At 40.9% G+C, this 26,807-nt stretch overlaps 1 long non-coding RNA gene and 1 pseudogene across 1 annotated transcript in view; one reads left to right on the top strand and one right to left on the bottom strand.

The window, feature by feature from the left end:
- Positions 1-26,807, bottom strand: part of LOC147254356 (uncharacterized) — a 143,365-nt gene that overhangs the window by 74,969 nt on the left and 41,589 nt on the right. The gene's annotated exons all lie outside the window — the stretch shown is intronic.
- On the top strand, positions 7,891-9,356 carry LOC147254357 (eukaryotic initiation factor 4A-I pseudogene; annotated as a pseudogene).

Raw genomic sequence — 26,807 nt, 5'->3', positions numbered from 1 at the left:
CCATCCTCTCAGGTTTACTGCCTCGGAGGGAGAGAGATTGAAATACAAGATACTGGTTGAATGTGTCGCGTCACCGCTGAAGTTTAGGTTATGAGCACTATTAAGACAGGAATAAGAGAGTGGAGACAAAGAAAAGAGAAGGGGGAGTAATTTAATTTCATCTGCACTAAAAGGCGGATTGTTGGCACCGATCAGTGATTCGCCTCGTTAGCTCCCTACCTCTCTCACGCCAGCCAGTGCATACTTCATTCATGAGTAATCTGGAAGATGGAGTTTGCCCTCCTCCTACTTCTCCACCTCATTGCCTTCCTTTTTTTCTTTGTTCAACCTCTCCCTTATCTGCTCATCCCACCAACGGCCCTCCTACGATACCAATTTAAACACTTTATTATGATAGAGATCTGAGAAGCACTGCAGACCGTTTATTTTTCAATCAGGAATTAGGAGGTGTGTGTGAGTGTGCGTGTGTGTGTGTGTGTGTGTGTGTGTGTGTGTGTGTGTGTGTGTGTGTGTGTGTGATGCAGTTCACTAGGTTATTGTTGCAGCTCCAGCAAGTGTAAAGTGATCACCGACATTAAATGGCCGTCAGGGTCAAGTATCACATTCCTTGAAAACAAGCCTGGGCAATTAGAGGAAAACAAGACAGGACTCTCTCTCTCTCTCTTTCACACACACACACACACACACACACACACACGCAACAAATAACAACCCACTAATAGAGTGTATATTCAACCCTGATAGAAAAAAAAGAGACAAGAGCAAGAAATGCACACACACGTCGTCCCGCCACACACATACAGTACGCCAGCGTGGTCACATACACTTCTCACTTCATCACCCTGCAGGCTTGTTAAAAGGCAGTTTGCAGCATGCAGTTAAGCAGGGCTACAAGTCGTCGTGGCGACTCAGGTAACAAATTGGCAGGGTTGTTTTCCTTCACCACTGATTGTAGGAGCGGGTGTTTTCACCGCCGCCGAGTTACCCTGTTGGGCCAGCGCTGGAGCATGAGTGAGAGGGAAATAATGGAAACAGTATTTTCATCTGTCTCTCTTTTTCTTTTCCATCCTTAGCTTGTTTTTTTTTTTCTCCTCAGCTGTCTGCATCCCCCCCCCTTCTCGGCCGGGGGCCACCAGCCACTTTATTAATCTACTACACTGCCCTCTCTCTCTCTACTCATTTGTTCTGTCATCATGCTTCCGCTGCGGTGTGTGTTTTTGTTGTTTTTTTTTCTTTTCTCGCTCTGTCACCAGATTTAATTTCAAAGTTCAAATAGAGATTGAATTGCATTTCCTCAAGGAGTCAGAGAAGGAAAAAAAAAAAAAAAAAAGAGGATACGGAGTCAGTGCATTGAAGGACTTAAAGACAAGTAGGAAAAAATAATAGATTCCCACATTTTAAAGTTCAAAACCAGAGGGGAAAAAGTCACAAATCTGCCACCAGATAAACACAATTCTGATATTTATTTTCCTTTTAGCTCTTGATTTCAGTCTCCAGCAAATGTAGAAAGATATCTAGTTCTTTAGCTGCTTCTTGCTCAAACATGAAGGGTTGTCGTTGTCTCATGACGACACACGTGGAGTCCAACACAAGTCAAGGCAGCATCAAGCTTGAGTGAAAACAAGAGGTGTCAGAGTCCAGACTGTCTCCAAAAAAAAAAAGGTTAGTAAGATGAGGTCTTCAAATAGTTTAATATCTAGATAAATAGAAACTGACCTGCTATCGCTGCATAAACTGCACCAACACTTCTCCTGGTCTAGTACCAAGAACCACTCAGCTCTGTGGCTGAGGCTGGATCATTGTGAATAGCAAGACCAAATAAACTTGCATTTTCTTTCTCAGGGTCAAAAAGAAGTCACCACTAATGTTTTTGTGCTGCTGGCAAACGTCTAAAGAGACTTAATGGCTCTGTGCGACTCTTAGGCCCGTTTAAGAGGTTTATTGTTCAGAACCAGAACCAGAACCAGCACCAGCCAAGAGCTAATGTTGGGCTGGTGTTGGTAGACTGACAGGAACACAAACACAGGAGCAGAGAGAATCATCACAATTAACTGATTTGAATCAATTTACTACAAGTCAAAGTTGCTTGATTAAAAAAAAAAAACCTTAATTATTTAAAAGTAAAGTTGTTTTTTTTATTTAAATCGTCACTTCTATCAACACACTGGCGATTTAACAGCGCGTTTGCGTAACTGCACAGTTCTGAAGCTGTCTGTAACGAAAGACTTCCTTCCAAAACCACTATACTACACATATTCTACAGGAAGTCCATACAAAAAATCATAATAATAATCAACAGAAAACTGAAATTTAAAGTGTAGTGGGGACAAAAGTACAGTATTTGAGCATATTAAAAATGCTACTGTACGCTACAGACACTTAAAAAATCCACTCAAGTACAATAATCAAGTTGGTGTGCACCACTGCTCACAGGTACAGAGGCATAGAAAACCAGAACAATCTAGGGATTAACGCCATTATATGGATTTAAAATGAGCCAAGAGTTTTGCCTGATGACCTCAACCATAAGACAGCAGGAGCGGGTCCAAAACTGAGACCCGTGTACAGTGCAGTAAACCAGCATGCCAGGTTAAAAGTCTGCATTCCCAGATCTCACTGAACTATGAGGAAAACGTCAGAAATATAAACAGATTAAGAGCTGATAAGAGCACATGCTCTCTCTCTGGAGGGTTTGACTGAGGCCTGACCTGGCTCCTTCTTTTGTAACAATCGAGTTGGTCTTTGATTTATATTTATTGCAAAACAGCCTTTTCTGCTCCTTATTTCCTCCTGCATGGTACTTTTCCTCCGTGGGTTATTCAAGCTAGGATTAGAATTGGCACATCTACCATCTGTTTACAATGAAACGTGGGAATGCACGAATCACTCGCGCAAAACCAAACGCACCGGTCGCGGCATTTTTAGTCACTTTATAGCCCTTAAAAACATGACAAGAGCATAAAGTATTTACTGCACTGTTCCATCAATAAACCAGCTCCTCAAATCTCCAGGACAGACGTGAAGATGAAACAGATTTTTCTTCAGTTTGATGGTTACAAGTGTGTAAACTGGTGTCCCACAACAAAACCTCCCCATTAACGCAGTAATTCCGCAATAAAACCTTAAATGGGCTGCAGAGAGAGAGAGCGAGAACGAGAGAGAGAGAGAGAGAGAGAGAGAGAGAGAGAGAGAGAGAGAGAGAGAGAGAGAGAGCTGTCTAAGGCCCCAGCATTGTTTCTGATAGGCAAGCACAGGTTCTGCTCACTCTTCAGTGTTATAGGTGTGTGTGATGGAAAGCCAAGCTGCAAAAAAAACAAAAAAAAACACCTTTGATTATAGTGTAGCTCTTGAGTTGAGTCACTCTCTTTTTTTCCACTTCCTGAATAATGGCTGCATGTCCAGACAGGGGATGTCCAGCCCTTTGATTGGATGCATAGCCAAGCTGAGGACACGGCTGATTGGATGAGGTGCCGACAGATGGACGAACAGACAGCGAGGTGCAGACAGGGAACGTTCCTGGGTCCAATTATACAAGCTCAGTGTCTCTTTCTGATTTTTTTTCTTTTCCCCTCCACCTCCCCTCCCTTGTCCATCTCTTCAATCCATCATCATGAGCAGCATCTTCAATGAGGCTGATATTAATGCCATCCACCACCCGGTCTCCCTCCACCCACCCAGCCACCCAGCCACACACACACACACACACACACACACACACACACACGTAGTGACAGCTCATAAGTCTGTGTGCACTAACCCTGACAGGGTGAAACATAAAACATTCTATTTAAAGGGCATAAGCAGGTTTTACAGCAATACATGTCAGCTCATGTTCCTGACATGTTACACACACACACACACACACACACACACACACACACACACACACATCTCAGGGCCTTTATTGACTCCTCTCTTCCTTTAATCAGATTTTGTCCTCATGAAGACAGATAGTAAAGCATATAAAGTAGCTTTATTTTGCTGTTTTCTCACTGTGTGTGTGTGCGTCTGTGTGTGGTGTGCTTAGTGAAGCAGATGGCGATGAAGTGAGCGAGGCAGGGAGATGGAACAAGTTGGGACTCTTGTATGGGGGACTTTATATTTTATGTCTCTCCAAATTGGAGCCCTTGGCAATTCCTTGTCTTGTTCATGCGTAGATGGCAGCAGATCAATCTCCCCAATATTTCCAGTCGCACCACATCTTTGACTTAGATATTGAAATCTGCCATAGCTCCAAAGTGTAAATGTGATAAACAGCGTGTGTCGCTGCACATGAACATCTTCATGCATAGATATATATCGGTAAATATCTATATATAAATATCTATATATAAATATATATATATATATATATATATAAATATATCTATCTATCTATATATAAATATATAGATAGATATAGATAGATATATAGATAGATATAGATATAGATATATAGATAGATCTATATCTATCTATCTATATATAGATATAGATAGATCTATATCTATCTATATCTATATATAGATATAGATAGATATAGATATAGATATATAGATAGATCTATATCTATCTATCTATATATAGATATAGATAGATCTATATCTATCTATATCTATATATAGATATAGATAGATCTATATCTATCTATATCTATATATAGATATAGATAGATCTATATCGATCTATATATAAAAGATGACGACGAGAGAGTAAAGGAAGCAAATGAGAAGCCTTGTGTACTGAGGTTTCACTTCACGTCTCTCCAAACTGGAACACTTGACTCCAGATCGCTGGCCTATTTTTTGTGCCACCTGCCTGCCAACTCAGATTATTATCTGACTGTATTTGAAAAGTGAGCACGCTTGCTTTTCCCTCTGCCAGCCTGCCTTCATTGGGGTATGACAGAGTTTCAGGATGCACGCCACCATCGCCGCTGGTGACAAGCGAGTGTATTGTCTGGCTCTGATTGTCCTTCCTGTCAGCAATCAAACAGGTCTGATTTGGAAAGTCGGTGTATTTCCTCAGCATTATCAACTGTTCATTGCTTTTATTTTGGATTTGTAAAGACATCTACTTCTGCTTAATGATGTTTGGCTTTGTGTGTGTGTGTGTGTGTGTGTGTGTGTGTGTGTGTGTGTGTGTGTGTGTGTGTGTACATGCACTGCATATCATGTATTAGCACACTTGGAAGCTTCCTGTTTTACTGTTTTACTATTGTCTGGGCCTAACATACATTCTTGTGTGAAAGCAGTCAGGAGCAGTAGGAAGGCACACAGCAGCGTGAGGCCTGTCCAAACAACCGCTGCCAAGATAAAGTACGTCTGAGGTTTGTTCTGATGATAGTAACTATAGACTGAAGGGAACATTAAGGCACAGAGCAAAATGTCGAAAGGTTTCACCCACAACTGTCAACCGCCAGGTCGCACAAGAAGAAATGTCAGACACGCTACGCTGTGCTCTACTTAAAGCATGTTGTGAGCTGCTCCAGGAGGACTACACCTACACTGATAGAAGCCAGAGTTACACACATAACAAACTTCATCTTGTATCACTTTAACAGACCGCTCGGGTTTGTCATGTGATTATTTGTTAATTTTACTTTTCCTTAAGACTTTGAAGGTTATCCTTGTTTTTTTTGCCTGGATGGACACTATTTACCAAATGCAGCACATATCTGTCGACTTCCACGTTTTACTGAAAGTACTAAACACTCTAAAGGGACGTTTCAGATTCATTGAGGAGGGGTTGTGTGAGGTTCAGTAGGCATCTGTGGTAGAAGTGGAGAGCCAACGGCAGCAGAGCCCTGGAGCTGATGAATTGGTCTGCTCAACAAATGTAGTTTAACAAACTAATAAAAGATCTATTTCCACTCACATGAACGCTATATTTGTCATGCCTTCACCAGGCAGCTCTTTCTTTTGGCTCTGCAGTTTTCATCCATAAATGTACCTTATATTCCAATGCATGCAGCAAGCTGTGGTTCACGCTGCAATCATAAAACACAGCTGAAAAAAAATGAGCAAAGTTTTTCTGATGGTGGAAGTATAGTCGGATATTTTTATTTAATGTAGCTAAAGTTTTAATCCATGAGGTTAACGCGCGTAAAAGCAGTCCCTGTGAGAAACAAGCTCAGGCCTCATCCTGATCTGAACCCTACTGTTGGTTTTCATGCTGTTCGGTTAGTTTAATTACATGTGTGTCTGCCACAGCCAGAGCAGGCACAGTTTGTCCTTGTCTGTTGCCATATGGGTCAAAATTATTTGCTTAATCACTTTCTTGCATTACATTCTAAAAGGTTTGACCATGTAGAGTGAAAAATGCTCCACTCATTTTGAATATTTGAGTGATTAATCACGCACATCTCAGACACAACTTTCTCTCATCGAGTGTTAGAAAACTCTCTAATCAATTTTACAGCCCGCAACAAAAACAGCAACAACAGAAAAAAAAAATGTTTTGCAATTATTTGGAAAACTTCACTGTCCCTGCTCTTGCCTATTGTTTTTATTTAGGGTTTGAAGAATTTCAACTTTCAGTGAAAAACTTACATTGGACTTCATGTCTTTCATGTGCTCTCAAAATCAGTGATGATGTACAGTAGACCGTCTCTTGCATGGTCATGAATAAAAGACATGTACAGAGAACCTTTACACTGGAGCCACATGCACACACACACGCACACACACACACTGCCATGAGCAAAGCAGCTCCGCTCATTGCTCATTAAACGTGGGCAGAGTGATCACGGAGGAGTTCTTTCTCTCACTCGCAGAATTAATCTGACCGTTCCTTCATGCACTTAGTCTCAGGATTTGGATAATAGATGTGAGGGTTCTAATTAAGCCTTCTAGTCTGTGACAGCAGATCTCGTTGGGACCACCCACCACAGAACAGACCAAAAGCCAGTTTTGTTTTTTTGTTGTTGTCCTCCCATGAATTCTTCAAACACAAACTACGGGCATGGTAATGATGGTAAATGTAGTTTACTGCCGAAGCAACAGTCAGACTGCGGCGCTAACCGTGGAGCCAGAGCCGCGTTCCACTTCTCATCGCCACATGACATGTTGCATTTGAAGGGGAAGGGGTTTGCTTTTCTTTGACTGCAACAACATGCTCTTTTGCCCCGACTACACTGCTGCCATTACCCTCTCTGGGGGGCTGTAACGGAAGTGGCCACGCAAAAATGTCCACTAACACTTAGCATCATAAATTAAGTGGAGAAATCTTAGCATTTCTAAAACTTTGGTTTGTGTAAGATTTTGTAAGTTAAAAATAACAGAAAAATAGGAGGAGTTTATCAGATTCCTCTTTTGCAGAGTAAAACTGCTTCAGTACAACAAGGCACCAGGAACATCGATACTGCTTGCCCCAGCTACTGAACAGGGCAGGTTAAAAAAAAGAGAGAGAGAGATCAGCTGATGGGCAACTGATTACAGCAGCTCAGTGATATTTTCCCATGTTTAAGGTCTCTGGTAATACTGCCTATGGAGTTCTACAAAAAAAAAAAAAAAGAATAAATTGTGTTTAATAAACCTGATTTCAGTAAGAGTCGCCCAAATCTGCAATCCCATCTATACTCCATTCATCTGAGTGTCACAGATTTAAGTCAGACCCAAGAGAGAACTGCTGGACCAAAGTCAGCGAGCAGTCAGTCATTAAAATAAGATCAAAGAGTATCACAGAATTCTTTAACTTTAAACTTCACAGTCTGCTTGTGATCACAGAATGAGAACACGTTCAGAATTCTGACTTTCACCTCATTATTCCAAATGTGATCCCAGAATTGAGATGACAGGATGACATCACAGAATGAGATGACAGGATGGCATCACAGAATGAGATGGCAGGATGACAACACCGAATGAGATCAATGTAGGAAACGATGTAAGAGAACGCTCAGCTTCAACATTCAGTAAATCTCCTCCTTGGTGAATTATGACATCAAGAACTTTTGCTCCCTCTGGTCGAGTGCATCAGGGTCATTCAACATATTTCGGAACAATGCCAACTAACCATCGTAGGCCAGACAATGGTCCAGTCCTCGAGAGTAACTGGAACCATACAGTGGACAGTTTCGATAACATGAACCTGCGTGGGGTTCTGCTCCGGGGAATTTATGGCTATGGTTTGGAAAAGCCGTCTCTTATACAGCAGAAAGCTATCATACCCTGCATCGAGGGTTATGATGTGATTGCGCAGTCCCAGTCTGGCACTGGCAAAACTGCCACATTTGCAATTTCAATTCTGCAGAAGATAAACCTGAGGCACAGGGCCACTCAGGCTCTGATTGTGGCCCCCACCAGGGAGCTGGCTAAACAGATCCAGCAAGTGGTGCTGGCTCTGGGTGACTACATGGGAGTCACCTGCTATGCCTGCACTGGAGGCACCAGCATCCATGGTGAGGCCCAGAGGCTGAGGAACGAAGCCCCTCAGATTGTTGTGGGGACCCCCGGTCGAGTCTTGGATATGCTCAATCGCAGACATCTTTGTTCAAGGAGCATCAACACGTTTGTTATGGACGAGGCTGACGAAATGCTCAGCCGAGGCTTTAAGGAGCAAATTTATGATATTTTTCAAGTCCTGCCAAGCAGAGCACAGGTGGTGCTCTTCTCTGCCACAATGCCGTCTGACGTACTGGCGGTTACCAAGAGGTTCATGCGGGATCCTGTTAGGATCCTGGTGAAGACGGAGGAGCTGACCCTGGAGGGCATCCGCCAGTTTTATGTTGATGTCAGTAAGGAAGAATGGAAGCTGGACACCCTCTTGGACCTTTATACATCCCTTACGATAACACAGGCAATCATCTTCACGAACACTCGCAGGAAAGTCGAGTGGCTGACTCAGCAGATGGAGTCACGAGGTTTCACCGTCTCTGCACTGCATGCAGAGATGGACCAGAGCCAGAGGGATGTGATCATGAGGGAGTTCCGCTCAGGATCCAGCAGGGTCCTGATCACGACAGACATTCTGGCCAGAGGCATCGATGTACAACAGGTGTCTCTGGTCATAAACTATGACCTCCCTACAAAGAAGGAGATCTACCTCCACAGGATTGGTCGAGGAGGTCGGTTTGGACGAAGAGGAGCTGCAATCACCCTGGTGACCAAGGAATGCAGGCGAGCCCTGAAGGACATTGAGACCTTCTACAGCACCACCGTTGAGGAGCTGCCCTTGGACATAAATGACCTGCTGTAGAAGGATCCAAGCATCTATCATCACCCCATCGTTTTAGGGGACAGACTGTGGTTTATTGATTGTGTGTGAATAAATGAAAATTAAGTACTTCTGTCTTTGAAAAAAACAAACAACAACAAAAAAACATATTCAAATAGTGTGCAATTCTGGCTGCACCACGCAGCTACAAGAGCAAATTGTTTAATCGCCTGTGTCAGCTCATAATGGTTTCTATGGGACTGCTCACGCTAAAAAAAAAAAAACAGAAAAAAAAAACAGAAAAAAAAAATGTTTTTGTTCTCTGTGATGTTCTGGGTATTTCAGGAAACCATGCTGGTGCTGAGTGTATACCGTGTGTCCATTTTGCTCATGATTGAGATGACAGCGAGGCCTGGCTTCTGTCAGCGACAAAATGGACAGAGGTCAAGGTTCAGGCGGGAAGTTATGGAGGGATGCTGTCGGTGAGGTGGAGGGACAAACACGAGCGAAGAGATGAAAGGACATGAGAGAGATTGATGGAGGCGAGCTACGCTGACAGCTTGAAAAAAGTTTCCTAAACATAAAAGGCACCGTGTAGACTGAGAGATTTGACATTCGATGCAGAAAAGAAATGGACGAGAGAGAACTGAGGCTCCTTTGTTGTTTTGATTGCATTTTTTTTTTTTTTTGTGGATAAACGGCACAAAAATAATGACATTTTCATTAAGTTTCAGGAATAGGAAATCTCAGGAAATAATCAAAAACGGTATATATTAGTATACATTCTTAAACTTATTGAATTAAGTTGTAGGAAAGATTAGAAAGAAGACGAGTAATAATAATGCAAATTTTTAAAAAGACAGCTATACTACGGTATCAGTAGCTTGATAACAGTTTTGTCCCAGTAACAGTCTGCTGTCTGTTATATATCGCATCCATTTCTGGGTCGATTTTCAGCTTCATCAGGCATCAGCTACTTCTGAAGATGACAGTTTATTCCACGTCAGCTTCCTCCTCCTCTTCTTCAAGGTGCAAAACAACTTCCTTGGAGTTTTTTTAACAAATCTTTGTTAAAATTTTTGACAAAAAATTGAACACAAACCTGAGCTGTGCGTTTTATATCAAGGAAAAAAAAAAATCTCACAGTGTCAGATGGAATTAAGCAACACTGAGGCAACAGGAGCACTGTCCAAAAAGTGAGAATTAAATCACGAATGATGATACAGTTATGGGATGTGTCGTCGGGTTTCACCGTGGGAGCATCATGCTGCTGGTTGCCTTGTTTACCACAAAAAAAAAAAACTCAACCTGGTTCATTAGAAAGAGATTGTCATAATCAATCATCATCAATCTTTGTTTTTCACCAGGGGAAAGTGTGTGTGTGTGTGTGTGTGTGTGTGTGTGTGTGTGTGTGTGTGTGTGTGTGTGTATGTGTGACAAGAGAGATCAGCCAGCTGTCTGTGGCAAACACACGCGCACATACATCCTCTAGACACACATGTATTGTCACAACAAAATATGTCCACATAATCTGTATTAACACAAATGCTGACATCACTGAACCTTCCACACATGCGCGCGCACACACAAACACACACACACACAACAAGTCATCATCAGCACTCATTGCCAGTGAGCTGTGGTATTTCCTGCTATGCTCACACACACACACACACACACACACACACACACACACACACACACACACACACACAGCTTCATCAGGCCCGCACAGAGCAGAGCCCTGTATGTATACAGTAGTGCGGACTGTTAGGTCTTGTTGATTTAATACTTCAGGAAAAAAGCTGAGACGTGAGTGTTATTCTTCGTTTCCCTCAACAATAACAGAAATACAGCAGGAGAAGAAAGATCTGCTGAGGTCTATGTGAATGTGATACCACTCCAGGGGATGGAGCTTCAGGGGTCAGAATGGAGACTCGCCCACAGAAAGATGGAGGGTTGGAATACTAACAGCCTTCAAGTTTGTTCAAAAATTAATAAATAAAATAAAAAATAACGCAAACATTTAAAAGATTATTAAGGGTCATGTGAACCAACTTGAGCAGCTCAGAAGCTTATCCTTTGATATCCTTGATGATTAGAGTGTACAGGAGTTTAACTAAATATAGATATGGCAATATATTACACGGTGCTTCTACTTATGAAACATTATGGCCCAAAACATCACTTATTCTTCTTCAAACAGATCCCGTCAGCATTTTGTTTCCCACGCAATGTGTCCATTACCACAGACTCCCACTGTTGGAAGACTGTCAATATCAAGGTTCATAAGACATTAACTCAATACAGACTTATTTCGACATAACGTTTCAGTTTAATAACCAGCTGGTGATTTGCTGGCGAACGAAAACTTGGTATTTATGTACATGTGCCTACATGGTGATCAGAACATTGTAAATCCCATGGGTGCTCGCATCTTTCTCAAGAATGTCTCTTACGGCGTCGGGAGTGAGCTACTGTTAAGGATGCATAGACCTTTTAAGATATAAAACATCATGGTCATCACTTCAGTAGTTTTCTACATGTTAATGAGGTCAGACGCGAGGATTTTTGTGGCCAACCATCACAATGAAGGAAGCCATGAGCATATACATACATACATACATACATACATATATATATATATATAAATATATATATACACATACATACATATATATACATATATATACATACATATATATATACATACATATTTATATACATACATATTTATATACATACATATATACACATACATATATATACACATACATATATATATACACATGTATATATATATACACATGTATATATATACACATGTATATATATACACATGTATATATATACACATGTGTGTATATATATATATATATATATATGTATATATGTATGTATATGTATATATGTGTATGTATGTATATATATATATATATATATATATATATATATGACGTTGTACATACAGAGAGAGAGAGGGGGCAGAAAAGGTCATACCTGTAATTATTTCTTTAATGCGGTTGTCCTCTGATTATGAGATAAAGAAATTCATAATTAAAAGATAACAAAACTTTTCTCTGCTTTGGTTTATATGGAACCCAGAGGCAGAGAAACTTGTGACTTTCATTCTTCCTTTAAAAAAATAACTGCTTCTGTCTCCAGTTCTCTTTTTTATCGTCTGTATTACTCTCTGTTTTTCGTGGAGGCTTTTTGTATATGTTTAGGAGTCGTGTTTAGATTGATTAACTGCTTTAACTTTCCTTCCCCATCTGTAATGTCGAAAGTATTTGAAGGGAAATTATTTTTACGTGGCCAAAAATAAGAAAGTAAAGCCAAAATCTACAAAACACAAAATAAAATATCACAGAGGGTTCATGAAGGGCACAACTATCCAGACACACACAGACACTCTCTCTCTCACACACACACACACACACACACACACACACACACACACACACACACACACACACACACACACACACACACAAGGTCAGACACTTCCCTCTGTGTAAACTCCTTTCTATGATTTAGAGCCTTCCACGAGAGTCACGAAGCTAAAAACAACAAGCAAGTCTGTTGACTTCTAAGTGACTGCTCATCAAATGTCACTGCTCACACTGATCCCGCGTCAGGCATAAGTAAATATAGTGTGAATCGATAGTCATCATTACCAGTAACCTTATCTGGTGCGGACACTCCTACAGTAAATCTACTTCCCGTGACACCAACCAAAACACCGGCTCGTCTCTGGGCTGCAGCCGGCAGATAATGAAGGGAGGTGAATCCACGCAAAGGTTGTTCACAATCAGCCTCTTATTACTTCTGTTAAGGAGAACATGAAACCAGGTGATTAGCTGTCGTGCTTCAGCGGTAAACTGCTATCAGAAGAGAATTCACCTTTAATGGAGGGCAACATAAATGCAAATGGGAGCAATTATGCTAATTGTGGCTGTCAGGTTAGCTGCTTGTATCTCTGAAATGTTAACCTTTTAGCCCAAGAGCCGTTTGTTTAATGGATTGTGAAAGTTTCATGAGGCTGTTAGGTCGGAGAATCTTCCAAATGTTTTCAACTTTCCCATTGAGAAACAAAGTCAAACCATTAGGTTAAAAGCAAAAGCCACACTGGGTTCCTTAAACATCAATTAGAGGCATTCATCTTCTTATAAATTAGAGGTTCATTCACACTTGAATGAAGTTTGTATTTAAGACTTAAACTAAAATCCCATGTGAATTACCTCAGCATGAGAAAATGTCTCTTTTGGTGTTGTTGTTGTTGTTGTTTTTTTAACTTTACTTCAACTGCACAGGCATTTGCTGCAATAATAATAATAATAATAATAATAATAAAAAGATGCAGTTTCAATCTAGAAGTTTTGGTGATGCAGTAAACTTTGGCTCACCAATCAAACCTGAAAGGAACATTACCATATTTTTCAACCTGAGTTTCATTCTTGTAGTATTTGGGTCAAAGTGATTGATAACGACCAAAATGATTTGAAATTTTCCAATATTGATTTAGAAAGCTGTGACCAGCAACAGGAAAATTGTCCATCCATTAAAAATAGTTTTTTTTTTGTTGTTTTTTTTCAATCCTGGACTGGCTCAGAATTTTGATACTTGTGGCTGTTTACTGGTTGCTGAACATCTCATTTAAACTTGAAAGGCTTAAACTATTTTTGGACTAAAAAAAAAAAAAACTTCAGAAAAGGGGCCCATAATGTAAAGTTTAATGTTAAACGTGAACACTGTATTAATAAAAAATGAATTATTAACTAAAAACCATTTGTAACAAGGCTGCTTTCTATTCGTGCCCTTTTCATTAGCAAGTAGAATTGTAAAAACATCAATATGCATTATTTTCATGCTATAAAAGATTATAATCGCTGAATTATGTTGCAGTTGGAACTGATGCTAATCTGGTTATTATTCAATTTGCCAGCCTCCAAAGACGGTAAATGCTACTTAACATGCATGACTTGAAAATCTTTGGGTTTTGTTTTGTTTTTTTGTCAATTCTGTAAACTTCAATTATATCCGTAATTTACTAGTATAACTTCAATTCCTGAATGGTCACCTTCAGCCTATGAGGAAAGAATACCATTAACAGATTGTTTCTCCTTTGAAAATGAGAAAACCGAGCTGCTTATAATCATACAAATGAACTTAAAAGTTTCAATAAAGGGAAGACAATGATTCAGCTGACTTTTTACTTAAGCAATTGGTGCTGTTCCAAATGTAATTTCACTCAATGAACTAAAAAAAACAGTTTCAAAAGGTATTTGCTGTAGATATGGAAATGTACAGAGGACCTGACGAATTGGCTGCGAAAAAATGGCATGAATGTGTGTACACAAACAGAATCCCGACTGCAGATTGCCACAGGGGCTGTCGGGGACACATGTGAATGCTCTCTCTCTGTGTCTCGCTTGCTCTCACACTCACACACCTCGAATAATTTCCCCCCAGACTCCTTGTCCTCCACAGTCGAACACATGTCATTTGTATGCCGTCCCTCCAACACACTGACAGAACGGCATTTGGAAACACTCATCTCCTGATCACGTCCCTGCTCTGCTCCCTGTTATTCCCAGACAGGTGTCCCTACACACACACACACACACACACACACACCAACACTTCATATTCAAATACAATCGGATTAAAAGAACATCTTGTGCATACGCTAACCTACTCAAATAAACATAAACAAACTCATACATACATGTGCTCATTTGCGCACATATTCACATCCCGTCTCCATGGTGATGGATGAGCTCTGACACCATCAAGTGTGTTGCTTCTTCATCATGCTCCCCTCATGCTCTCTCCAGTGAACAGGACCCCTCTTATATACATGCACATCCACACACATTTGGACAAAGAGGGGCCTTCCATTTCCCTGACTAATGTCTCCCTGATGCGTTGTTAGGGTTCAGCTTTTTATGTGTTTGTGTGTTTGTATCCGTCATCAATCCATCCATCCACTTTCTATACCGCTTATCTGTTGAAGGTCGCGGGGGGGGGGGGGGGGAGCCTATACCACCTGCCATTGCATAAGAGGTGGGGTTCACACTCGATGGGTTGCCAGTCCATTGCAGGGCCATCGGGAGAAATCAGGGGTTCAGTATCTTGCTCAACGATACTTTGACGTGGTCACCAGGGAAAGTGAGGATCAAACAAGCAACACTTCGGTTGCTAGACGGCCACTCTACCTCTGAGTCATGCCGCCCCTTCTCTCATACATGTATGTATATTATACACATATACACACAATATACATACATATATAAACATACGTATATACACACACACATATACACACAAACACACACACACACATATATATATTTATATTTATATACATTTATTTATATATATATATATTTATTTATATATTTATATATATAGTTGTAATGACAAAATGAGCTGTGTCCCCACAAACAGCTCATACCAACCAGTGTGTGTGTGTGTGCGTGCGCATGCATGTGCAGTCCCTTTACATCTGCCGAGACCTAGGTTAATGTGCGTGACAGCCTGCGTCCCAGGTCACAAGAGAGGAGTGCTTGGGTGATATGGTGATATTTGAAGTCTCATGCACAATCTCCCCACCCATATGGAATGTATCACACACACACACCAGGAACAGGGTAATTAATAGCTCTTCTATGCATTACTGATACACCCAAGAGACTTGGCATTTCAGAAGGGTCCCACACACACACACACACACACACACACACACTTAATCAGAGCAGGTGTGTGTATGTGGAGGAGAAAGTGATGCCTTTCAGTTGGTGCTTTCTTTTTTTTAATCTTTCTTTTCATTAATGTGAAAAAAAAACATGTATCGACACAGTTAACAGCTTTAGCACTTAGAATTAGAGCACCTGTCAATCATCCTCACACAAACTCCTCGGGTGTCTTCACAAGTGTTCCCAATGTGCCTATTTGACACTTTAAGAAAAAGAGACCTAGAAACACTTCTGGAAGAGTGAAAAAATGGCGCCAAAAAAAGGTCAGCTGTTTGTCTCTCAGCCACCTGATCACAATCAGTGATTCCTATCAGAGGGGCAAAAACAGAGCGAAACCAGCAGAGACAACTGGTCCAGTGAGGCAAATGATTGTTGAGCAAGGAAAAGGAAAATGTAAGGTGTGAACTGGATCCCTGTCTGACAGCCTTAAAGAATTATTTTCTCCAGGTTTTGTTTTAAAATCTGCAAAAGCAAATCAGAAAAAAACTACATTACACTTTTATCACCATAAATTGAGAATCTAAACAAACATTGCAATTATTTAAATGACAAGTAGAAATAAAATAATTCATGGTACAGGTAACATAAACCCACAGCATACAATGATATGCATATTTTAAAATAAATATAAATTTAAAAGATTAACTTTAATCATGCAATTTCCAGTACAGTATGTATACCATTTCTTGCTTCCCTCTTTTTATTGTAATGTGGTTCAGCCTTGCAGCTGCCGAGCTGCCAGGTCAGGAAATGTACACGGGGTGGTGTGGGGGGGCTGAAACTGAAAATGAGATTGACCAGATTAGATTGCCTGATTGAGCAATTAGCTATCGTCTCCATCATTTGGCTGGGGCCAGGCAGCATCTGCCACTCTGCGACACACACAAACACACACAGACAGAGAACTCCAGCAGCAAGCAAGCACACACACACACACACACACACACACACACACACACACACACACACACACACACACAAACCAAATCATCATGTGTGGTAAAACTGCCTGTGTGTGGTGAGGGTATTTTTTTTCTGGATCCAAGTGGACACACTGATAATTTGTTGGTGAGAATATATAGGTTTGCTAGTGTGGAAAAATATCATGGTGGGGGAGGGAAGCAGGAGGGGGAGGCTGCGGGTGAGGGTAGGAGAATGTGGAGCTGAGGACGTGATGTGGACGCAGGTGATGTGAGCAGCAGAAGGGAAAGAAGCAGGCACAGGGAATCCACCGGGCTTAACAGGATGATCAGGCAATGATTGGGACCCGAGCAAAGTCCCTTGTGGTGCGTTCATGAGCACCTAGGAGGGTGGGAGCGCAATTACAGCACCTCATACTCCTAAAATCCCCCAAAAGTCACCTGGTAGTTAGCATTTATGCATAACCATGATAAATATACCTGCTCTGAACCTAAATAATCATCATAATTCAGTGAATGTAGAAAGAGCATAATAAAACAGTACTTGTGGCTATCTGAAATAAAAAGGCATATTTACCATGATATTTGTGTATCCCAGTGCTTGGGAGCATTTGATAGATCCATTGCCCTCTAAAGGCTATACATACATATATATATATATATATATGTATATATATATATATGTATATATATATATATATATGTATATATATATATATATATACATATATATGTATATATATGTATGTATATATATATATATACATATACATATATATATACATACACATATATATACATATATACATATATATATACATATATACATATATATACATACACATATATATACATATATACATATATACATATATATACATACATACATATATATACATACATATATACATACATATATATATACATATATACATATATATATATATATATATATTGCTCTGATCACTTCTTGAAGCTAGCAGGCTTCACATAAATGTAGTACAAAGTCTCATAAAGGACGAAGGGTGGGATTAGTTGAAACTTTAACTACTTACAATACACATTCGAAAACTGCTTCAACTAACAGTTTTGTCTCACTGGGAATCTTTGTGTAAATTGGACAGGAAATGCAGTGCTTTCAACAATGTATGTTATGTAGTCAAACCGGAGCCCTGCAGCAGATCAGGTGCATACAGGTACTTTTTCACAGGTTAAAAAAAAAGAACTAAATGTGGGCAGGAAGCAGTTAAATTGATCGATACATTTGAAATTATGAGTGGATCAGTGCAGCTGAAATCTAATCCTCCTGATGATGTGGAATTTTTAAGGGTGGACATGTTTTATGAATGCCCTTTACTGGGCAGAATGGGAATTTTCCCACTTCCCCAGCTGCATGAACGCACCGTTACACTGCTGGACAGAGCTGATGAGCTGATTGTAAACAGGTGTGCAGGCCGAGCAGGTGACTGAGTGGTAATCAGGAGGGAGCCAGAGAGTACCAGGGGAGCAAGGTGCCCTCCGTCAGGCAAGAGAGGAGGAGACACCGGGGAGAAAAAACAAGAAGAAACCTGGATGGTGTGTGAGTGTCTCAAAGAGTCTCACTAATCTGGAGTGAGTGCCCGCCATCATGGGTGTGTGTGTGTTTCTACCCTCTCATTGTGGTTAATGTTAGAATAGCTAACATAGAGGCTGTCAACCACACTCCTATTTTCATTTCCTTAATGTTCCTCCACATCTATCGCTCTCCCTTTCTTTCCCCACTTCTCTTATTTCTCCGACAAGCTGCTCAGTCGCTTGCTGAAGTATTCCTTTCAACACACACACACACACACACACACACACACACACCCCTTCCCTCTGGCTCTTTCTTTCACTTTCTTTTGCAGCTTCAGTCACAGTTTCAATTCAGAGTTTGATTTCTCTTTCATTCATTGATTAAAAAGTTACTATATATATATATATATATATATATATATATATATATATTGAATGAGAAAAAAAAGAAAATGAGCATCATACATTTTGTTTTATTGTCCTGAGCCTGCTGACATTTCTAAAACAATGCCATGTGGCCGACTATAACTCATATTTAGCACCCCGAGTTCTGTCCCATATCCAAAAGTAGACTGATAACTCTAAAGCGCCGTCTTTCCGTAGAGACCCACTAAAATCTATTTGATGAATTGGTCTCCATTGGCACTCACTTATTCTCACATAAAGCGGTTTATGGCTCAGGAGGAAGGAGTTGAGAGAGGACGGGCTATTTCTGCATGTGACAAAGTAAAACTTCGTCATGTGGGCAGCTGGGAAGAAGGGAGGGGAAATCTCTTGTGCATAAGTATGTTTTTATGTGTGTGTTTGTGTGCAAGTGTGTGTAAATGCATCGGTGCATTTAGAGCACTTGTGTTGCTTAAAGTGTGCTTATAGGTTTGTATGTAGTTTTGTGAGTGTGTGTGTGTGTGTGTGTGTGTCTGTGTGGTCACAGTCTACACTGGACGGGTAGTGAGAATGAATGATGGCGGGCCGTCCCTTGCAGACAGTGGAGAGTTCACCTGTCAACTTGGACTACCTGAAGACGGATGGACATCTGGAAGCCATTGGTCTGCAGCTGTAGGAGCTGGACACACACACACACACACACACAGACCTAGATACAGTTCATATAACTGTTGAGAGAGTTGACAAGGGTCCACGTAGATCTGAGACTTTGAGAAGTTGAGTAGACATCAATTGTAAAACTTCTTTGTCTCTCTCTCTCTCATACATAGTAACGCACACAATTACACACTCAAATAAGAGATCGATGAGTCACTCTGCTTCGAGTCCTCCTCCTTAAGTGGCCAAGTGAATAGCTGGCAGGTGCTTCTATGGCAGCAAAGTAAACAGAGAGGAGGAAAAATTAAAGCCCAATGATGATGACGGAGGAATGTCAAAGGAATTTAGATTATATCTAAATAGGCAGAGGACTGTCTAAACACCAGGCTGACTTTGACAAATGTTGCTACCGACCCCAAACAAAGGCTGCATTGAGCAGGATTGATATTAGAGGTAAAGCGATAGTGCTCAGGATATTATTTTACAATAATGGGACTAAGTGGTACCTAGCCAGCTGAGCAGAGACTTCATGGATGGAGGAGACGGATCACAGTCTGCTGACAGCTGAGAGTCCAAAGCAAAGCATACCGTTTCTCAACACACATCAGTCGTCACAGAATCTCAGCATGAGCAGATCAGCACAGCTCTCCTGAAGACGTCTTCAGCACTGTTGCAAACAGGATTTCATTCCTCTATTCCAGGCATCATTTAGAATAACAGTGATTTCACTGTAGCTGTGTCTGCAAGCTCTGACCAGCTCTGGGCTTCCTGTCTACCCAGCGGGCCCAACAGCACGGAGCCTGGGCTTCCAGCAGTGTGGTGTCAGCGCTGGCCCCCAGGTAGTGGCCGGTGAGCTCCAGGTCCCGCTGCCACAGATGGAACTTTGCAAAGGCAGACAAAATTTCACGAAAGGTAATGTTGACCCAAGAATGTTAGGCCGGATTTACAAACAGAGGTTATTTGTATAAACCCATCCGACCCACTCTTCTATTTGAAATGACCTCTTGAAACTATGGTCACAAGACATAAGTTATAAAAGTATCTGCCAGGCCCTGCGCCAAGGAAACACTGCCATAGAGTGTCAGGATCTTTTAGTGTTTCAGACAAAATCCTCTTGCAGTCACAAAATGTTTTGTAGTTTAGAAAAATTATTTTTTCTTTATCCACTGACCTCTTCTTGAAGTGACACTCAGTGTTGGAAAGTAATGTTTTATGATATGAGCAATAAAAACTAACCGGATCTTAACTCGTTCCCCACCATTAGCATGAGGTAAAGGGCACTAGCGAGAGAATATCGAAAAAAGCAAACAAGAAGCTCCAGGACCCAGGAGACGCCGCGGACGGATTTATGTTGTGGTTCTTCAGGGGGCCTGTGGCACTGCACCAGGCCAACTTAGGTGCTCTGTCGCTAGGCAGAGGAGGCAGATGGATGTGCTGGTGTCAGTTTTTTTTGTTTGTATACTATAAGAAAAAATACACCAATCAAAAAAATCAAAATAAACCCCAAGGGAACAGGAAAAAAACATGAAGACGAATAAATGCATATATAAAATCCATTTTATGCTTGAAAATCACTTCTTCACACACAAAGATGCATTTTTCACAGCTTCTTGTCTGAAAACTAGATTTTTCCAACCGTTCAAGTGTATTTAAAAAAAAAAAAAGAATGGAGGCTTTGCTCTACTTTCTATGTTCGTTTCTTATATATATATATTTTTTTTTTTTTTTTTTTTTCCTACAACCATAGCACAAAATATTCCAGGGTCTTGAAAATGAGCAAAACTGTTAAAAAATGCTGGCGGTGGTTGGCAACCTTTTTAAAGAATGTTGGCAGGAAAAGAGTCCTGTGAAAAATAAATGTGAGCTTAAAATGTGGTGGAAACCAGCAGACGATCGAGTTCATGTGACTGAAGTTACAAATGAATGTATCACACTCGTGAATTTATCCACATTCAGTGTTAACTTCCCAAATTAAAAAAAAATCTACGTGGGCACAGCCACACAAATGTCTACAATCAATATCTGTAAACCCTGATGCTCTCTTTAACACACACACACATTCCCTTGACACACAGAAGTGCTAATACTCCCGACATCAAATATCCTTTAGCTTCCATTGATCCCCCACACACCCACACACACACACACACACACACACACACACACACACACACACACAGAGCAGGTGGACATCTGGGATGCTGTAAGTTAACCCGCATATTGTAACTTTGGGTTGGTTTACAGTTACATGATAGAGGAATGTTGAAGTACTCTGAGTTCAATTTGCTTATTGTCTGCTTTACATTTCATTGACTTATTTGGCATAATGAGCTAACACATGCAGCTGTGTTGTCAGAGCTACATTCTTATCATTTTAGTCCCTTCTCAATCCAATTTTAGCACCGTGGTTTTCTTTCAACGTGAACTCGAGTTTACTGGACCCGGCCCAATTTTCTGAGGTCAGATTTCAATACTCGTTTAATTGCATTTTTCCTGTGTTGAAGGTCCTTATTCTCTCCACTTCCAAGTGTGATCGAATGTAGGGTTAGTGGTAGCTCAAAGGACGGCTGAAATCAAAGAGGCTCCATCCCATTTAAGTCTCAGACGGCATGGCTGTATACTTTTATGTTCTCCAACATGCAGAAATCCAAGAATATAAATTGTAATTTCAGAGGCAAGAATATCCAGCGACTAACAGAAGAGAGATTATTTGTGTATGATATGACTTCTTCCTTCTTCGTATTCATTACTCACACTGATGTCAATACCACACTGTTGCCTTTAATCAATTAACTAAACAAAGTCAACGTCTGATTCCTCTATTATGTAAAGTATGTCATTCTGTATTATGTGTCTCCTAAACTTCATTTGGTACATCAGTGTACACTGAAAACATTATTCACCATTTCTCACACACACACACACACACACACACACACACACACACCCTTCTGGTCCTGAGATCACTTGTTAATGTATTTTTCTCTCCAGCCATTTCAATAAACCATCTCTTGAAGCTCTCATGCACTGAATGAGACCATCAGCCTAAAAGCCTCAACCGCAGCATAAATGGAGCGCTCACAACTAGCCGTCTTCATTCACGGGAGGCCAACTTAGAGCGGTGATGACTTTGGTTAAAGTAACGAGGATTTATATTGAATGCTGTTGCCTGCAAGGCACAAACAAACAAAGACTATAATGAGTTTGCTTCATGTCTTAATCACCGTGACAAAAGACAGACCCCCACCCTGTCTGATTTCATCCCTCTCGTCTCCTGCCTCCCATCCGTCTCTGCCCTCCCACCCCTCCATCCCCTCCTCTCATAAGAGAGAGAGAGTCAGGCTACAAAAGGCCCTGGTTCCCACTCAGCTTGCTCCAAAGGTAGGGGAAGAGAAACTTTAGCCACCAGAGAACATATGGCTTCCACCACACACCACATAACCCCTATACATCATGGTAGCACAGGAGGGGGGGGGGGGGGGGGGGGGGGGTCATGGGAGATTGTTAAATGGTTTTAATGAGTGGTCAAAGTGATATGTGTATAGATTTTATGAAACATCTGCTTTCCTTTGTCACTGCAACAGAAGAACCCCGTGCTATGTATAAGTATTGCACCAGAGAGCAAATGAAGGGGCTGCAACCTGACAGTTCACACTATATTAGCAGTACAGAAAACCCAAGAAGGATTAGTGGAGCAAAAATCCTATTCCCCTGCCTGTCAACTGAAATAGACATATAAATTAGCCCATATGAACACAATTCGATTCTGCGTTGACCCCAATTAGTAGGAATTGACCCAGCAGCACAGTGAGTCAAAGCTTCTGGAGGCAGAGGAGGCAGAAGAGGAGGTAAAGAATATGACAGCAAGACAAATACAATGAATCCCCTCCCCACCCCCAGAGGGAAAATCATAAGCGTTATTACACCGATGGGTAGAGTCCATTCAGTGGGTTCACAATGTTCTGAGGACAGTTATGGTGGAGCTACAATAGCTTGTTTCATCCTGCTCCTCCACATCATTCTTCCTAGCAGCTCTTCCTCCTGCCAGATCTGATATTACAGGTATTATTCACCACATGTGCAACACTTTTCTCTGCAGCAGATGTGTGTGTGTGTGTGTGTGTGTGTGTGTGTGTGTGTGTGTGTGTGTGTTTTTCCTCTTCCCTGTCTGTGTATACAGCCACAGCAGATCTTTTGTCATCGATTCCCTTGCCTAAAAAAATACTGTTCATAGCATAAATAATGGTTTGGAGTCCTGATTAGGAGGTCATGTGATCGCAGATGATGGTTTCTCTGTTGGTTTATTTGCAAAATATCTCAAAGCCTTTAAGGGAAGGTTTTTGTTGAAATTCCTGAAAGTGTAAGAAAATATAACAAGGAACACCAACGTGTGGAAATGTTCCGGATCTAATTGGACAGCAGATCCTGGATCCAGGAGACAGTTCTAGACTAACACAGAATTGATAATCAGTCCAAAGATTGACAGAGGAACATTTAGGCTTCTGTTACTCTGGATTAATAATCCAGAAAACATACAGTAGAGAATAGAGGCACTCATATCCTGTATCCACGTAGCCTCCTTGGTGGAAGTGGTGCACTCGCTTACCACAATTATACTTCGCTCATTTAAGTTAAGAGAACGCTATCATTTGGTTAGCCATAAAGATGTGAATACATCAATCAAGTCAGCGGAAAAAATGTTCTGTGTGTGGCAATAAAGTTTTTAACAAGAGCTTCAGTAACAAAGTAGTAAACGCAACGTTTGCTCATAATTTTCAGACCGCATTTAGATTTTCCGCCGCCATTTCTATTGAGCCAAGTGTATCATCGCATTTCTGTTGTACGGTGAAGCTAAAAATAATTTCCTAACCAGTAGGTGACAGACTGCTAACCTACCCGTGCGTTCATAGTCTGGAGATTTACACTCTAGGTATCCTTCAGCATACTTACTTGTTTGATATGCATCCACTGAGGCTTTAGTTTCTATAAATGAGGAAAGTTGTGAAGGAGTGCTTCCATATATGAAGCCACCAGTTTTATTTCTCTCTCACCCATCCCACTTCTCCTATCCTTTTAATCATTTTAATAGCTCTCCTCAACTCCTCTAAACCCCCACCCCTCTCTCAAGCATCTTTCCTCTCATCACACTCTTCTCCTAAAACTACCTCTCCCTATGCTTATTGCCGTCCCTGTCTTTTCACAGCCGGCGAAGAGTGTTGCTATTCATTTAAAACAGAGACACGCCACTTCAGACCAACACTGACACCCACTCTGTTAAGAAGAGGAGGAAGGTAGAGAGAGAAAGAGCATGGGAACTATTCGCCACGAGGATTTCAGGAGTGGAGGAGAGGCCCAACCAGCTGCTGGGAAATATATGAACTATTCCAGTGAGTCTTTGTGGAAGCTGTTTCAGTTTTAAGATTTAAAAAAAAAAAAAGATCTAGCTTGTCTTTTATCTCACACATTCACACAATCTCTCTCTCTCTCCTCTCTCTCCCTCTCCCTCTCTCCCTCTCTCCCTCTCTCTCTCTCTCTCTCTCTCTCTCTCTCTCTCTCTCTCCTGTCACACACATGCCCCTCCATCCCTCTGGTCATATCTCCTTGTCTCCCAAGGGTGCAGTGTAACACTATCTGCCTCAACCACTCTCCGGTACCGAGCAGACAGCTTGGCCTTCAGAGATTCCTCCCTCTCGCTGCCACTGCCATTTTCTCTCCACAGGGACCAGAAACTAAATATGACAGCGACACCAGAGAGACAGAAGAGAATGTCAAACTCCTCCAACCTGAATGACGAAGAATTCACTGCATCTGTGCCGGTTTGTGTTTAGAAATGTCTCGAATCATTTTGTTTGCCGGATACTGCAAAAGTATCGAGTTTTCAGACCAAAGATTAGGGATGCTGCATTGCTGTGTGGCATGGTACTACTGTATTTACGAAGTAGTAGTAAAACGATTCAAGCACACTTAAGTTAGAGCATGAATGTATAAAATTTGATTGTTTCACATCTCAAGTCTCCTTCAGCATTAATCCGCTGCTAGAACAGCCTGCAACCCTCTGCTGCAGATCTACTTTTGTGGTTATCGACCAGATTTCCAAAGCTGGCAGCAGAGATTTTCCCTCAATCAGCCACAAGAGCATTATGGGAGATGAAGTCTGGCTCACAGTGGACATTCCGATTCATCGCAAAAGTGTCAGATGGGGTTTAACTCAGACCTAACTAGGACAAATATTTCCCTTCGAGTGAAAACAGACATCTTTTTGGTGAAATTGTCATTATGTTTTATGGGGTAATAATATCACTGCACATTATTTCATTTCATGGCTGGTAGGTGAAGCGAGGTTTACGAAGAACCAGACTAAGCGGAACATTGTGCAAGATCACAACAATGAGTTGAAGCAAAAACTTTAGAACCCCTCTGCATCACCACCTGTTGGAGTGTTTATCATTCCCTTATTTGGAAATGAACCCAGTTGGTTATGATGCGCAACACTGAATGTTACTGAAGCTTCACTCCAAGTACTGTGGATAAAGAATATGTACCTTCAACTATACCCTTTTAAAATTCAGGCACATCTCCAGTCTTAAGTTCTATTAATATTCTCAAATATGAAAAATGAAGAATTTATAGGCTGTTAAAATTAACACTGTACCGACACTGACAAAGAGACCCCCCGAAAACCAAGTCATCCTTTTAGCAAGATTATACAACTCTTACATTTTTAAAAAGGTATAACTGGGGGTGTGTGCGAATAAAGTAAAGTAGAACACACAGTTTGGATGAAGTAAACGCTATGTCTGTGTTTCCTAAACTGCAATAAACTTAAAATATTCATGTCTGAGGTGGGAAATAAGAAAGCAAAGTAGTTACTTCAAGAGAATCGCATCTTCTTGATTGTGCTCAGAATTACGATGTGCTCAAATATGGTCAAAAGACTGTTTGTAGGATGTTGCAAAGATCGGGTTTTCATTGTTGTTTTTTATTAGATGATCAGACTGAATGCCTAATAATTCAGTGACGTTAATTATAAAATCATTATCAATTATTATCATTGTAAAGATATTTAAAAATATTAATTAATTATTCATTAATTATTTTAAAAAAACAAAGTTCATTTTGGCTGCATGAGCTGCTCCAACCTTGTTCACCCGTCACACAGGACCTCTGCGTTCCCATTTGGGAAATTCTTCTTAGTACTTCTTTTTCTCTGCTTTGTCCCTCTCTTTCATGTGTCCTGTCTTTCTTGTCCTCCTCATCCATTCCCCTCTCTTTTAATCCCATCATGTGTCTTTTAGTTTTCCTCTGTCACTGGTTCTCGGTGAAGTCACGCCCTTTCTAAGAAAGCAGCTTTGGTGCAATGCAGAGGGGCACAACAAGAGCTGACGGTTCCTTCTCAATG

Source organism: Aulostomus chinensis, chromosome 10 (genome assembly GCF_037954235.1).
Source record: "Aulostomus chinensis isolate RoL2024-O1b breed Wild chromosome 10, RoL_Achi_v1.0, whole genome shotgun sequence".
NCBI classification, from domain to species: Eukaryota; Metazoa; Chordata; class Actinopteri; order Syngnathiformes; family Aulostomidae; genus Aulostomus; species Aulostomus chinensis.
The sequence above is the reverse complement of the archived record's forward strand: the minus strand, read 5'-3'. Positions and strand labels throughout refer to the sequence as shown.